At 36.6% G+C, this 13046-nt stretch overlaps 1 long non-coding RNA gene across 1 annotated transcript in view; it reads right to left on the bottom strand.

Annotated features, from left to right (window-relative positions):
• Nucleotides 1-13046, bottom strand: part of LOC145528894 (uncharacterized) — a 425445-nt gene that overhangs the window by 96531 nt on the left and 315868 nt on the right. The gene's annotated exons all lie outside the window — the stretch shown is intronic.

Genomic DNA, 13046 nt, shown 5'->3' with positions numbered 1-13046 from the left:
TTTAACAAAATTAGTAGGCTTCTAGAACCCAGTATCTTAAAAACATCGTTAGCCAACAAATATAAATGCTTATGCACATATTCCATATGTATTATGCTGAATATAGTTGAAATATGTACACTTTAGAAACTAAGAACTAAACGTATCAGTATTTCTAACTTTTAACCACCAATAATTGGTGTTTATGATTTGTAGACACTGAAGGAAAGCCAGAACCATGGCATTCTGCTTGGACTGTACTATGAAGCAAATATAGGGTTCTTTCTGTTCAGGGTGTGCAGGAGTGAGGAACTTAGCAGTGAGTGGAGTTAAGATCTATTTATGTTTTCAGTAAATGAAGATGTAGTCATTTCCTTCTTTAAACATTCATATTCTACTATTAAATAAAAGAAATATATACAGTTTCAAAGACAAGAGAGGTAAGCCCAAGTCAAACTATTATATCACAGAAAAGGAATGGTTTCAAATGATGCTAGCATTTTTTCCAACAAAGAAGTTTTCAAGGCAGATACAGGTAGATCTGTTGCACAAGTGCAAAATAAATATTTTAAAAATGGGCTGTGGGGGTGTTTAGTGAATTGACACTCTGAATATTTAGGAGTAATACTCCTTTGAAGAAGGTTGTGTGACTATCACACTCCATAAAAATGGAGGACAGGGTGAAGTTTTGAGGGTGGAACTGTCCAAGCATCCTATTACCAACGGTGGGAGGGTGTGACCTGTGTACAAAAGGAAAGGATTCCATGCCAAGAGAGTAGCTGCAAAAGTCTATTGGTCCCATACTGTTTATTTTCTTTTGGGTACACATTTCAAAAACAGATCTTTTCCACTAGGCTCTCATTTTGCAGTTATGGCTTCACCGACAGCAGCGAGCTTGTATTAAAGTGCAATCCAATGCATCAGTCCAGTTTTGAAAAGAAAACAATGGACATGAAAAATAAAGTGACAGTCTTATCAATGAAATCCTCATTGGCAGTTGGAGAACAGGGGAGGAGGATTCAAAACAGGGTAGTGGGAGGAGAGCAATACTCTAGGTGAGTTTTTTGGGAAGATGCTAAGTAAAATGCTGTTCAGAAATTGGGATTAATAGAGCAGTTTAAATACAAATCTGCCGGAAATCGTGCTCTGAGAGAATGAAAATGAAGAAATTTATGCATATTCTAATTTTCCCTCTTTGGCTGCTATTTTGGAGGAAGAGACTTCTTTTGCTGATGGTGGGACTTTTTTGTTCTGCACAGGAAATGTGTAAATGAACACAAATGTGTGTGTGTGTGTTTTTCCCTTTCCATCTCTCTCCTCCATCCCTCCTCCCGCCTTCAACCATCAGACGCGGTTAGGGTCCTACAGACCCCAGAGTTTCTCTCCATTCCCAAGATGAGAGGGAGCAGGCACTGCAGGAAGGGGAGTTAGGGCTCCTATGGGTCACTAACATTTGGAAATTAACCTAGAGTTTCTATCCTATCTTTGGACATTCAAAGAGAGTAGAGAGTGTGGAGGTGTCATACATGTAATGTGATGAAAAATCATCTCGAAAGCTATTTCCTCTCACAACTGAATTCTCAGTTTACGCTTAGGGTCGGGGCGGGGGCGGGGGGTGTCTTAAAAGTGATAAGCGACGTTGTGCATCATTACTGAGTCCAAACACTTTTCTTCTTGTGCCTTTGGGAACACACGGGGCCAGTGCATTTTAATTATATTAAGACCAGCAAGAAACTCTCCAGCTCTCCTATTCTGATGTACGTCGCCCAGTACTGAGAACGAGTGAAGTGGAGCGCACTGGTCCTTTTGTGTTTTGTGGAATATGTCAGGGACTGCTGAGACGGTCCAATGAAGTGTGTGGGATGAAGGTAGGGGCGGGGGCGACTCGTTCCGGGGGGGAGAGGGCGCTCCGACGTGGGAAGAGAGAGGTTGAGAGGGTGGAAAAGAGAGGCGCTCCCTGTCCTCTCGTTCCGCATTTGCAGGCCAGGCCGAGAGCTTCTGAATAAATTAGGGATCGGAGAAGACAGAGACAAGATTGCGAGTTTCTACTGTTTCTAGATGCCCGGATAAAAACCCTGGAGCCAACTTTCATTCTTAACAATTTAGTTTGAAAACAGGCTCCTCGGTGCCCACCCTCTGCCTCCTCCGAGGGTCGCAAAACGCTGCGCGAGCCCGGGGCGTCCGCCGAGGCCGGAGTCGGTCCTCCGGTCCTCCAGCGGCTCCGCCGTCTCGGCCGCGGCCTTGGAGAAGGCGGCCAGAACAAAGCTCCCGCTACGAGCTCCTAACTCGGTTACATTTTCACAAGCCGCGTCGGAGCCTCGGACCCCCAGAGGGCCAGCTTTCTAACACCTGGCCCGCCGTGACCCCGCCCCCGCCGCCCACTTGTCTTTCTCCCTCAGGAAGAGAGCGCCCAGCGGCCGGCGCAGAGCGGGATTTCACCCCAACCCCGCCCGCGCGACTGGGGGTGCGGGGCGTCCGTTCCCCTCCGCGTACCACTGTGTGTGGGGGGGGTTCGCAGATTTGCCCAGGCAGAAGATGGGAGAAGAGCGCGGAGCCTCGCTGCAGACCTCCCGTCAAGGTTACCGCCACCTCTAGGAACCTCTTCGGAAAAGCTCCAAAATGCCTATTTTGCAGAAAGCCTGCTATGGTGCTGTGGGGCCTGGGGATCAGAGAACTCTCTCAAGAGGCCTCGATGTCTTGGTGCTTGAGTCAAGCCCTGCCCAGGCCCATTTCTCCCGCGCATCCCAGGTCCTGCACTTCCGGTCCCCCCAGTGAGTCGGGGGTGGGGTGGGGTCCCCTGACTCTCCCCTCCCCAGCACTTCCGGCCAGTGGGCTTCTGCGGTCCCGCCCAATCACCCGGCTGAAGAATATTTTTGAGAGCTGTCTTATGTAACTTTACCGTGGCCGGTGGGAACTTAACCTGTTCCATTCATTTCTTTTTGACTTTAATTTCTTCGCCTCCTTAAACTTGGGAAGGGGGGCGGGCGGAGTAGAGGAGGGCCAGAGGTTTAAAGAAAAAGCTCATTGAAGATAAATTTTTTTTTTTGTCTTTTCAGGTCACCTTTCCCCTTTCCGAATTCCCCGCACCAGTTCACACCAGCAACTGAGATTTAGGCCTGTTTTCCAGATGGGCCTCGGCCAGTCCCTGCACTTAGTAGGCATGCAATAAACTTTGAAAGCCCAAATAAATGATGCTGCTTCCCTAGGCACATGGTGCTTAGGGGTGGTAGGTATCCTCAGAAATCAGCTGACGTTTCATTTCCGTTATTTTATTGAATTCAGTTGAAAGGTTGATAAATAAATTTTTTTGTAAGGGCACTTTGATGTTTTTTAAGGATTCCTCAAAACAGTGGGGGGAAATCTCTTATTAGAGTTATTGAAAGTGTCTTCTTGAACTTTTTCATATGTATGAGGTAAAATGCTGTGATTTTTAGAATTTGGGGGTTTATCAGCCGTTTTGTGGCTTTTCCTTTACATTTTGCATTCTTTTTAAAGTTTTACCTTCTGTGGTAAGAGGTCAAGGCCTTATGAAGTTAATCTCTTGTAGACAATTTGAGGCAAAAACTAAGAGATTTCTCTTGCTTTCCTGCTATGTTACAGTTTAATCCTTGCCAAACTTAATTCACTTCTGCATCATTCAGCTGTGTCTTCTGCATCATTCAACTGTTCTCGTTCTTTATGATAGCATTTGTTTTTAAATGCTGTAAGAATTTTATGTAACCAGGAGAGAAATTTTCGTAGTTCTGATTCAGTCAGTCAACACATGTTAAATGCATACTTTGCCGTGCACCAGTTGTGTAACCTATAGATTAGTCCCTAGGGCATTTACTGTCCCACTTTCACTGACTGTAAAATAGTGAAAATATATAACCAAAAAGCTAATAACCATGAAAGTAATTTGAAAGGTTATAATTGCTAATCAAATTTAAAGTGTATTTATTAGCATCATTATTAAGAGGCATCAGAGGGATACAAATAAGACCTGTTCTTATCCTCTGGGAACTTACAATCTAGCTGGGCATAAATAATGTGAATGTAAATTAATAGAAACAGCTACTAAGCAATGTTCAGTGTCTGGCATATTGAAAACATTCAGTAAACAATTGCTTCACAAATTAATCTGCAGTCGTGTCATTCTTTTAACAGAAATATGATACTGATAAGAAATACAGGAAGGATTAATTAGGAAAACTTTCATGGAGAAAATGAATCTGTCCTTTATGTACCACATAGGAAGATTGAAAATGCAAGCTGTTTGTGTTCAAGGGGGTAAAGGTGGCATAAATGGAGAATGAGAAAGATATTTGATGAGATGGAGTTTTGGTGGTAATTTGTAGGAAACCTGCAGATCATGCAGAGGAGTTTGTATTTGATGGTAGAGGTGATGGAGACCTGTGGTGGCCCTGTAAGCAGAGGATGGCATGATTAAAATTGAGATTTATGTTTAAAATGATTCTAGCCAGCAACTGAGCATAGTGAAAATTGAGGGAGAAAGAGTATGACAAAAGATTCTGGTTGCAGTTCTAGAATGGTGTATTTCTATAGAGTGACTGTAGACAGAGTCATCATTAGGCCCTTTCTTCTCAGTTTTTATACAGTGGAAATTACATCAAAATAATAAAATCAGTAAGGAGTCTTGAATAGGATAAGAGCCATAGACCACTGGAATATGTGTTACTACTTTTCTCTTCATTGTTGGTGGTGATAGGGGATGTTAGGTGTTGACTGATGGTTACTAATCTCAGGATATGTTCATCACCAGTTACAGCTCAAGAAACCTTTCTCATTTAGCATATTTACCCATGATCCAGTTTCAGTGGTTCTCAACTGGGTGTGATTTTGACACACCTCCGCCAACCCATGTGGGCACTTTTGGCAATGTCTGGAGACATTTTTAGTTGTAACAACTGTGGGGCCACTATTGGCGTTTAGTAAGTAGAAGCCAGGGATAGATATTACTAAATATCTTACAATTCAGAGAGACCCCTGGTAACAGTGAATTACCTAGTCTCCAAAAGCAATTGCACTGAGGTTGAGAAACCTTCAGTGAAAATGAAGCATGAACTCTTAACTCTGGAGAGCTACACAAGGAGTCCCAGAACCTAACTTCTATTATAGTAACAACTTTGATGGAAGAAATGTTTTGTTTAGTGAGTCAAATGTACCTCTGAAAATGGCAGTGTCTCTTCTTAGCCCTGAGGTCTTAGAAATAGGAAAATCAGAAGGGTACCTGCTTAGATTTTCTACTTTTTATAAAATGGAGTTAGAAATATTCCTTGAGGATTTGTCATCTACATGTTATTTATTAAATTAATAAAATGTGCCTTTGGAGTTGCTTAGCAACTTATGGAAAGCTTGCTTTTTAGAAGTTCATTTGTTTGTTTAAAACTAGGGTAGGTTGCATATTATTAGCTACATTACATAAATCAACAAAGAAATGTACACTGAAAATGGAATAAGATGTTTCAACACATTTTCTGCTCTCCGTGTCTGGCAATAAAAACATTCTAATTGTCTGGTAGAATTGCATCAAGTAGTCGACAAACATTATTTATGTATGAAATTTCAACATAATATTGAGAATGTAAGAGAACCAAAGGGGAAAAATTCAGCAGATTTGTCATAAAGTATGTGTTTATCTTAACCTTTCTTCTTCAAAAATCTTATCTACTAAGTACTTTTATCAGGCACTAATTATACTCTTTCTGAAAAGAATTCCTCCAACACCCTTCAGTGCCTGCACCCTTTAATCATATCTCATTACATCTACCTAATCCATATCTTTTTCACATTGCCAGGGCTCATTAACAGTTTTAAAAGCTAATCTTAATCTTGGACACTGTTATTCCTTGTAATCGAGATGAAAATAATGCCAATAATATTTTATTTCTAAAATGTAATGGATCATTAAAAATTTGTTCTGAAGTCATTTCTTCTTTAAATATTAATGAGAAATTAACTTTCAAACATGCATTAAACTAGCAGGAATGGTGAGATGTGTCTGAAAACCCTGAAGCACCTTTTCGCAGGAGAAGTTATTTTTATAAGCTGTTTTAACAGTGGATCATCAGTCACTTTGAAGGGAAGTGATCCTTGATTAACAGTTGGCTGATGCTGTGCTTCCACAGATGTGTGGCAGTAATACAGGTGCCCCCTATGAAACAGGACAGGTAGTTCACAGTATCTGAGCTTTCTTTTTCTGACTGAAAAATGTAAAAGCATAAAGCCTTCATCTTTGTGTATTACCCCATTAAATTGTTGTAGACAAGACAAACCAAATGTCCCATTCAAATAATGAACAATAGGCACCATGTTTCCCATGACTTGAAAGAAAACATTGTAAGTGTGGCCAGTACTTTATTCCTTTTGATTTTCCATTTTCAGAAAAGAAAATGGATCACATGTGCTATTACATGACCAAAGTAGAGCCTCATGATGATGACTTTTTAGGACTTGAAAGTGAAATCCTGCCTCTCAGAATATAACTACTTAGGACTAACATGTTACTCCGATGGAAGATTCCTCCACTACTATAACTGAGATTGTTTCTTGAAAGTAATCTCTAAGTCTTAGGATAAGTTTAATGGTTTGTTATTTATTTACGCACATACTATCTAGCTATAGTGCTTTTTAAAAACCACAAAAGTCATTTGTCCAAAAAAACAATTTTTGGACAAGTACCTCAAGTTATGATTTGGTGGTAGTGAAGCTGTAATAAAATTTTAATTCTGCTCTGATTTTTATCCCATTCATTAATTTTGCCAGATAGTACAGTTGTTGTTGTTGTTGTTTAGTCATTAAGTCATGTAGCCCTACAGGCTGCTCTGTCCCTGGGATTTCCCAGGCAAGAATGCTAGAGTGGACTGCCATTCCCCTCTCCAGGGGATCTTCCTGACCCAGGGATTGAACCTGCATCTACTGCATTGGCAGGCAGATTCTTTACTACTGAGCCACCTGGGAAGCTCACATAGTACAGTAATTATCTTTTATTTCAGTTGTTTAATTAGATATTTCTTTAGTTTTTTTCTTTGGAGTATATTTTTTTCCTTACAGAATTTTGTGATTCTGATTTCTCTCCATTTATATGGTTCAGCTTATTATTACCTATAGGAAACTGTTATTAAGCAGAACCAAGTGATAGCTAGTTAGTTTGGTTTGCTATGTCTTATCTTGCAGTGATTAAGAATTGAACTAAGATAATTAGATTTTTAGAATCTGTAGCATAATGTTTTTAAAATCACTCTTTTGACATTTTTTTTCTTTTAAATTCTTTTAATTTCCTTACTCATCAGTTTTGAGGAGGGTAACTTTGCACATGTTCAGTTAAACACAACATGTTTTCATGTGTTCTTTTTTGCTTTACTGAAATAGCTCGAATATTCAGATCTTATCAAATTTTTACAGTGACACCGTAGACAATGCTTACTTTAATAGAATTTTCCTCCCTTCATTATGAATTAGTTCTACTAATAAAATACAATTTAGTATGTAGTATACTGTAACATCATAATTAAAAATTGCAAATACAGTATTAATATAGTTTAAAATTGTTTTGGGGCTTCCCTGGGGGCTCATTGGTGAAGAGTCTACCTTCCAATGCAGGAGACGCAGGTTCAATCCCTGGGTGGGGAAGATCCCCCGGAAAAAGAAATGACAACCCACTCCAGTATTCTTGCCTACAGAATCCCATGGACAGAGGAGCCTGGCGGGCTGCAGTCCATAGGGTTGCAAAAGAGTTAGACACAACTTAGTGACTAAACAACAACTGTTTTTGCTTTTGTAAATTAATTTTTATCTTTATTTCTCTTATTATTAAGAAGTTTTGCCTTTTTTATACTGATTATCTATTTTCTTGTCCTTTTCATGTTGTTATTTTCAGAGATTTCTCACATAGGTCAGTGCGATGAAGCTTGATGGCAACAAATGTTCACTTTGAATCAAAGAGTAACTGTTTATTGGTGTGCTGTCATCAACCAGACATTTCCAAATATGTGTCCTCCAATTCAAAGAGAAGTAGCTGGATGCAAGCAAACATACTCATGGGGACTCTCTGCACATGATGCATCTCCAGAGAAAGTTGCTTCAACATTCTTTTTTGTTTTTGGAACACTTCTTCTTACAGTATACTCCAACTACTGGATAGCATCCTAAGTTCATCCAGATTTGTCCCAGGTCTGAATTCTTGGTCTTCCTCCCACCCTCTAATTCCACAGATAAAGAAGAAATAATAATAATGGAATAAAAATTGTTTCTGTCTGACTGAATCATTCCAGTCCTGAAGCACCCTGGTGGGTTAATTAGCCCTATTATTGTATTTACTATCTCCCACACACTTGTGTGTGGAAAAGTGCTCCTCTTGGCACTTTTCTAGGTGGATAAGAAACATTACAACTATGGCTCTGGACTTTGCTCTTGAAATGGATGGCACTGTGGCAGGTTAAAGCTTGAATGAGCTTTGTTTTTCATTGATAAGAGTGTAAGTGGCCTAGGATCATCTATCCCTGATGTATGCCAGCTGTGATTTCAAATGTTCTTAGTGTGGGCTTTGGTACCATTAGGAAGAGAAACATAGTATCTCTTGTAGGAAGAGTTTGGAGAGGTTTATGCCAGCAATCAAGATGGTTAAGATGATTAACTGAATTCTGTGGCTATACTGCTTCTACCCTAAGTGAAAGAAAAAGAGAACAGCTGCTAACTCATTTCTCACAAATAGGCATGATTTTTCAGTGAGTATTATCTTATCCTGGAATTAATTCTTTCAGTTCTTGCCATTGTGTTTTGTCCTTATAGATTAGAATGTGTCTATTTCAAATTTCTTCCTAATACCTCTGTCATCAGCTTTTGATTGTTAAATTTCAAGATCAGCACAAATCATCTGGAGGATGTGCAAAGTTGCCTTAATATAACAAATTCCTGTGCAGCAGGGTTTGGCATAAACTAATTGAAGGTATTGGCATATCTACAGAAAAAATTTTTAGCCATGAAAGCAGATTAAAAGTCAGAAGCAATGAAGGGAAAATGTGTCCACATATGGTTCAGAGATGAGGGAGTGGATTCAATTCCATTGGACTTCAGTCCCAATGAAAGGCCATTCCTGTTGTGGATGCATATCAGGCTCTTTAAACTTGATGCTGTTGAACATTCTACCCACAAAAATATCTTCATTCTGAATCTATATTTTCCAAATAATATTTGGATTATTATTTGGCTTCTGAAGAATCTTTGTTCTTAGAATATACACTAATCATATGAACTTCAAATATTTCACTTAAAATAGTAGTTACTCTTAGGTGAGTAATTATATCCCAGGCTTTCAATGAAGTTCTTTTCATTTAAGTTATTCATTATAAATGAATAATGGATAATTTTATTTCTGATTCAAAACATTACTATTTTGATGATTATTGTATATCTACCTTTGATAGATGAACACATTTTTGGCATGTTGATAAAATTAGAGTATAAGGTTTCTACTATGAGGGACAGATCCAGAATTATATTTGTAAAGGTCAACCCTTCCTGTCAGTCTTTCCTGTGACCTACAAAATGAACATACAACTGCATGATTCTATGTGTAAGAAGGCTAGTAGTTGAAGTGAATTACAATTGCTCAAACAATATTTGGTAATATTGTTTGTAATATTTATATATTATATATATTAATATAATGTAATATTATATATATTAATATGAGTTATAAACTTTCTGAGTTCTTTCTTACTAGCTATGAGATTATCTTAACTTTTATAGACATCAGTTTCCTCTGTAAAATGAGTGTATTGTCAAAACTTCCTCATATAGTGACTTTGAAGTTATATGAGATTCATAGTAAGTCTTTAGCACTCATTCTGAAGTATGGTATGAAAAGAAATGAATGGTAGCTAATGCTTTAAGCTTTTGTCACTAAAGATAAATTATTATTATCATAATAAGATGATATAAGTTCAGCATATGATTGGGGAAGCAAGACTGTGACAGGGACCAATTGCAGAATACTTGAAATCATATAGTTTCTAAGAACTGTCCCTACTCTTAACATTTAGATCCAGTACAATTACCACTTTTGCATTCCTCTGAAGTACCAAATTTTATTTTGATCCCCTTCTTTATTATTCATAATATTTGAGAAATAGATAAAAATGGATGAGTAATCTAGCCTTTCTCAAGTCTTATTGGTTTAATATCATCAAGATTTATTACTCCTTTATGTCATATTCCTGTGTGGGTCAGGTAGAGAGGGAGAGTGGGTCTTTGTTCCATCCAGTTCCATTCAGTCATTCAGGGGCCCAAGAATGGCTCTGCCATCTACTAGAACCCTGGAGTCCTCCTCTGGGTACTCTGCATTGGGTAGGAAGGGAAGAAATCTTGTTGAGGATTCCAAAAGGTAATGCATAGTCTATTGGCCTGAAATCAGTCATGTGAGGCCCAACCTAACTGCAGTGAAAGTTTGAGAATATAATTTAGTTATGTGTTTAGAAGGAATAACAAATGGGTTTGCTGAATACATTGCAGTATCTCTGCCTTACCAACAAAACTGTTTTATGATTCTTCTCTAATTTTTCATCAATTAGTTAAAAATGGTAGAAACTCTTGCTTACAAAATTTATTTGCACATAATTTTATAGAGCTTTGTATCTCCTGTTAGAAAGCCTTTATCAACAGGGATTGATATCTAGGAAGACTTCCTACCACTTTTTGATAAATTTTGTTGTATAGATATTCTCTGGATAACTTTTTTTGGAGCATTTATCCTACTTTATTTCTACTTAAAGCTTGTATATGTGAAAAAAAAAAGCTTGTATATGTGAAAGATTATATCCTCAAATGAACATTTCCCTTGCTTTTATCATCTTGTGTCATTATCCTGATGTTCTTTTATTACAGTTTTTATTGAGAGCATACTTTCAGATTTAGCATGGAGATTAACTGTAAAATAAGTAAATAGTGAATTGTTTTGTTAGAATGAAGTATAAAAGTCAATGCTTTTAAGACTTTTTTTTTTGTTAACTGCTATTTCTAAGTGACTACAGTATTCAAAAAACAGCAAATTGACAACCTTAGATTTAAGAATTTTTCCAATGAAGAAAAGCTATGACAGTAAACTATGCACAGTGCAAACTTTGCTATGATTCTCCAAAATGTGACCTTTTCTAAAGTTCCACTTTACTGATGAGAGGATTCCTTATATTAAAACCCATTTATCACATGGATTCCAAAAAGACACTCTCCAAAAGACAGCCTTTTAATGTTTCACGATGGTTTTCATCATGGTTAAAGAAATAGATTCAAACTTCCTGCTTATTTTACACTTTATCCAACAAGGCACAAATGTTAGCAACTAGCACTCAACACTCACATTTTAGTAATACCAATAATCTGTTAGAAATTGGCTGTGTATATTAATGGGTTCATTTCCAATAAGAGTAATTTTAATTATATTGATATATATTGGAAGGTATAAATAATTTAATCATTTTCTCATAATTGATATGCATATATTAAGTTGGTCTTATATTTTGTTAGTTTTATTAGAAATCAAACTATTCCTTTTATTCATATTTAACCAAAGGATATGTTTGTGATATTCATCAAGGCACATTCTTAAATGACTGTTTTAGTAATTAAATGAAGTTAAAGACTGAAATTCTTTAAGTGATTATATATTCATGCATATATTTCTGTTTTAAGTGGTTATAACACTAATTAATAACTCTTTCATGAAATATTTGTTGTTTTCCAACTACTTTTTTAGTGCATTCTATAATTTTTCATATAATTACCTGTTTGCAAATTGAAAGAGGTCATAGAGTTCAAAATAACATCATAGTTTTTGTTTCCATGTTAGCCTAACCAACATAGCCTTTATTAAATAAATAAATGTTGAAAAATGAATATCCATAAATACATTAGTTCTTTAATTGGAAATGCATAGTATTTAATTGAACAATTCTGTGAGAGGAAATGTTTGCAAATATACATTAAAAAGTAGAAAAAAGCATTTTTATTATTTTATTAAATAGAAATAGATTATTGTGTGTAGTCACATAAAGCCATGATTAAATATTTTAAGTGTTATGCATTCTAAGCTCAGTTGTCTTGCATTATCTATCTTTGCATATAACATTTCATTGATTATATTGTTTGTATTATACAAATCATTTTCTTTATAATTTAGAATCATGATTGATAAAGACAGGGAAGCATTTACTGAGAAAAGAACTTGAGTTATTTTAACATTTACACAAGCATCCTAAAGCTTTCATTTCTCTTACTCTACTGAATGTGAGCCTCTCAGAGAATTCGTAAGTTTTCAGTCTACTTGGACGTACAAGTTATTGAATATTAACACCAGAAATTATTACTTTGAGTTCCATATATTCTGTATGAAATTTCATGTAATGTATTAAGTATTAAAAAGTTTTAAGTGCTCTAGACTTTAAACTATCTTGTTCCTTTTGTTTCATAAATTGATATTACAAATTCTGCTTTTGTTATCACTAAACTTTTATATTATAGAATGTAGATATTTTAAGGTTTTATATATTTGACAGAAATAACTTCGGCCCTATAGTAGTTAAGCAGAAATTGTTTAGCATTTTCAGTTGTAACATAAATGCTAATTGTAAGTCATTGGCAAACCATTAAAGATTTTATGTAAGTTGACTTCAAGACATTTTCTCCCAAAACAGTTGTTACATTTCCCTGTGTTTCCTGCATGGTGGATTTTGAATTTAGTATCTGACATGTTTTCTCAACTACTGGTTTAAAATGAAAACATGTAGGTACTCAAGGGAATGTGTTAAAAGCAAAAATTCTATGATCCTTGAAAGGTAAATGACAGCACTGAGATTGTCACATCTGGATTGAAATGTTTCATCTGTTTATCTATCTAAACAAACACAAATAAGATAATTATGATCCTGACAATGCATGTTTTAAAAAACAATTTATGGCTTTGATTAGGTCAGAACCCAATGGTTTTTTATTTTTCTTTGTTCTTACAAATGAGTAAAAATGGACTGTCAGTATCAAGAGCCTGTGAATGATTACAGCAAATCTATTTAGTA

Source organism: Giraffa tippelskirchi, chromosome 12 (assembly GCF_054371585.1).
Source record: "Giraffa tippelskirchi isolate mGirTip1 chromosome 12, T2T-mGirTip1v1.2.pri, whole genome shotgun sequence".
Classification (NCBI taxonomy): domain Eukaryota; kingdom Metazoa; phylum Chordata; class Mammalia; order Artiodactyla; family Giraffidae; genus Giraffa; species Giraffa tippelskirchi.
The sequence above is the reverse complement of the archived record's forward strand: the minus strand, read 5'-3'. Positions and strand labels throughout refer to the sequence as shown.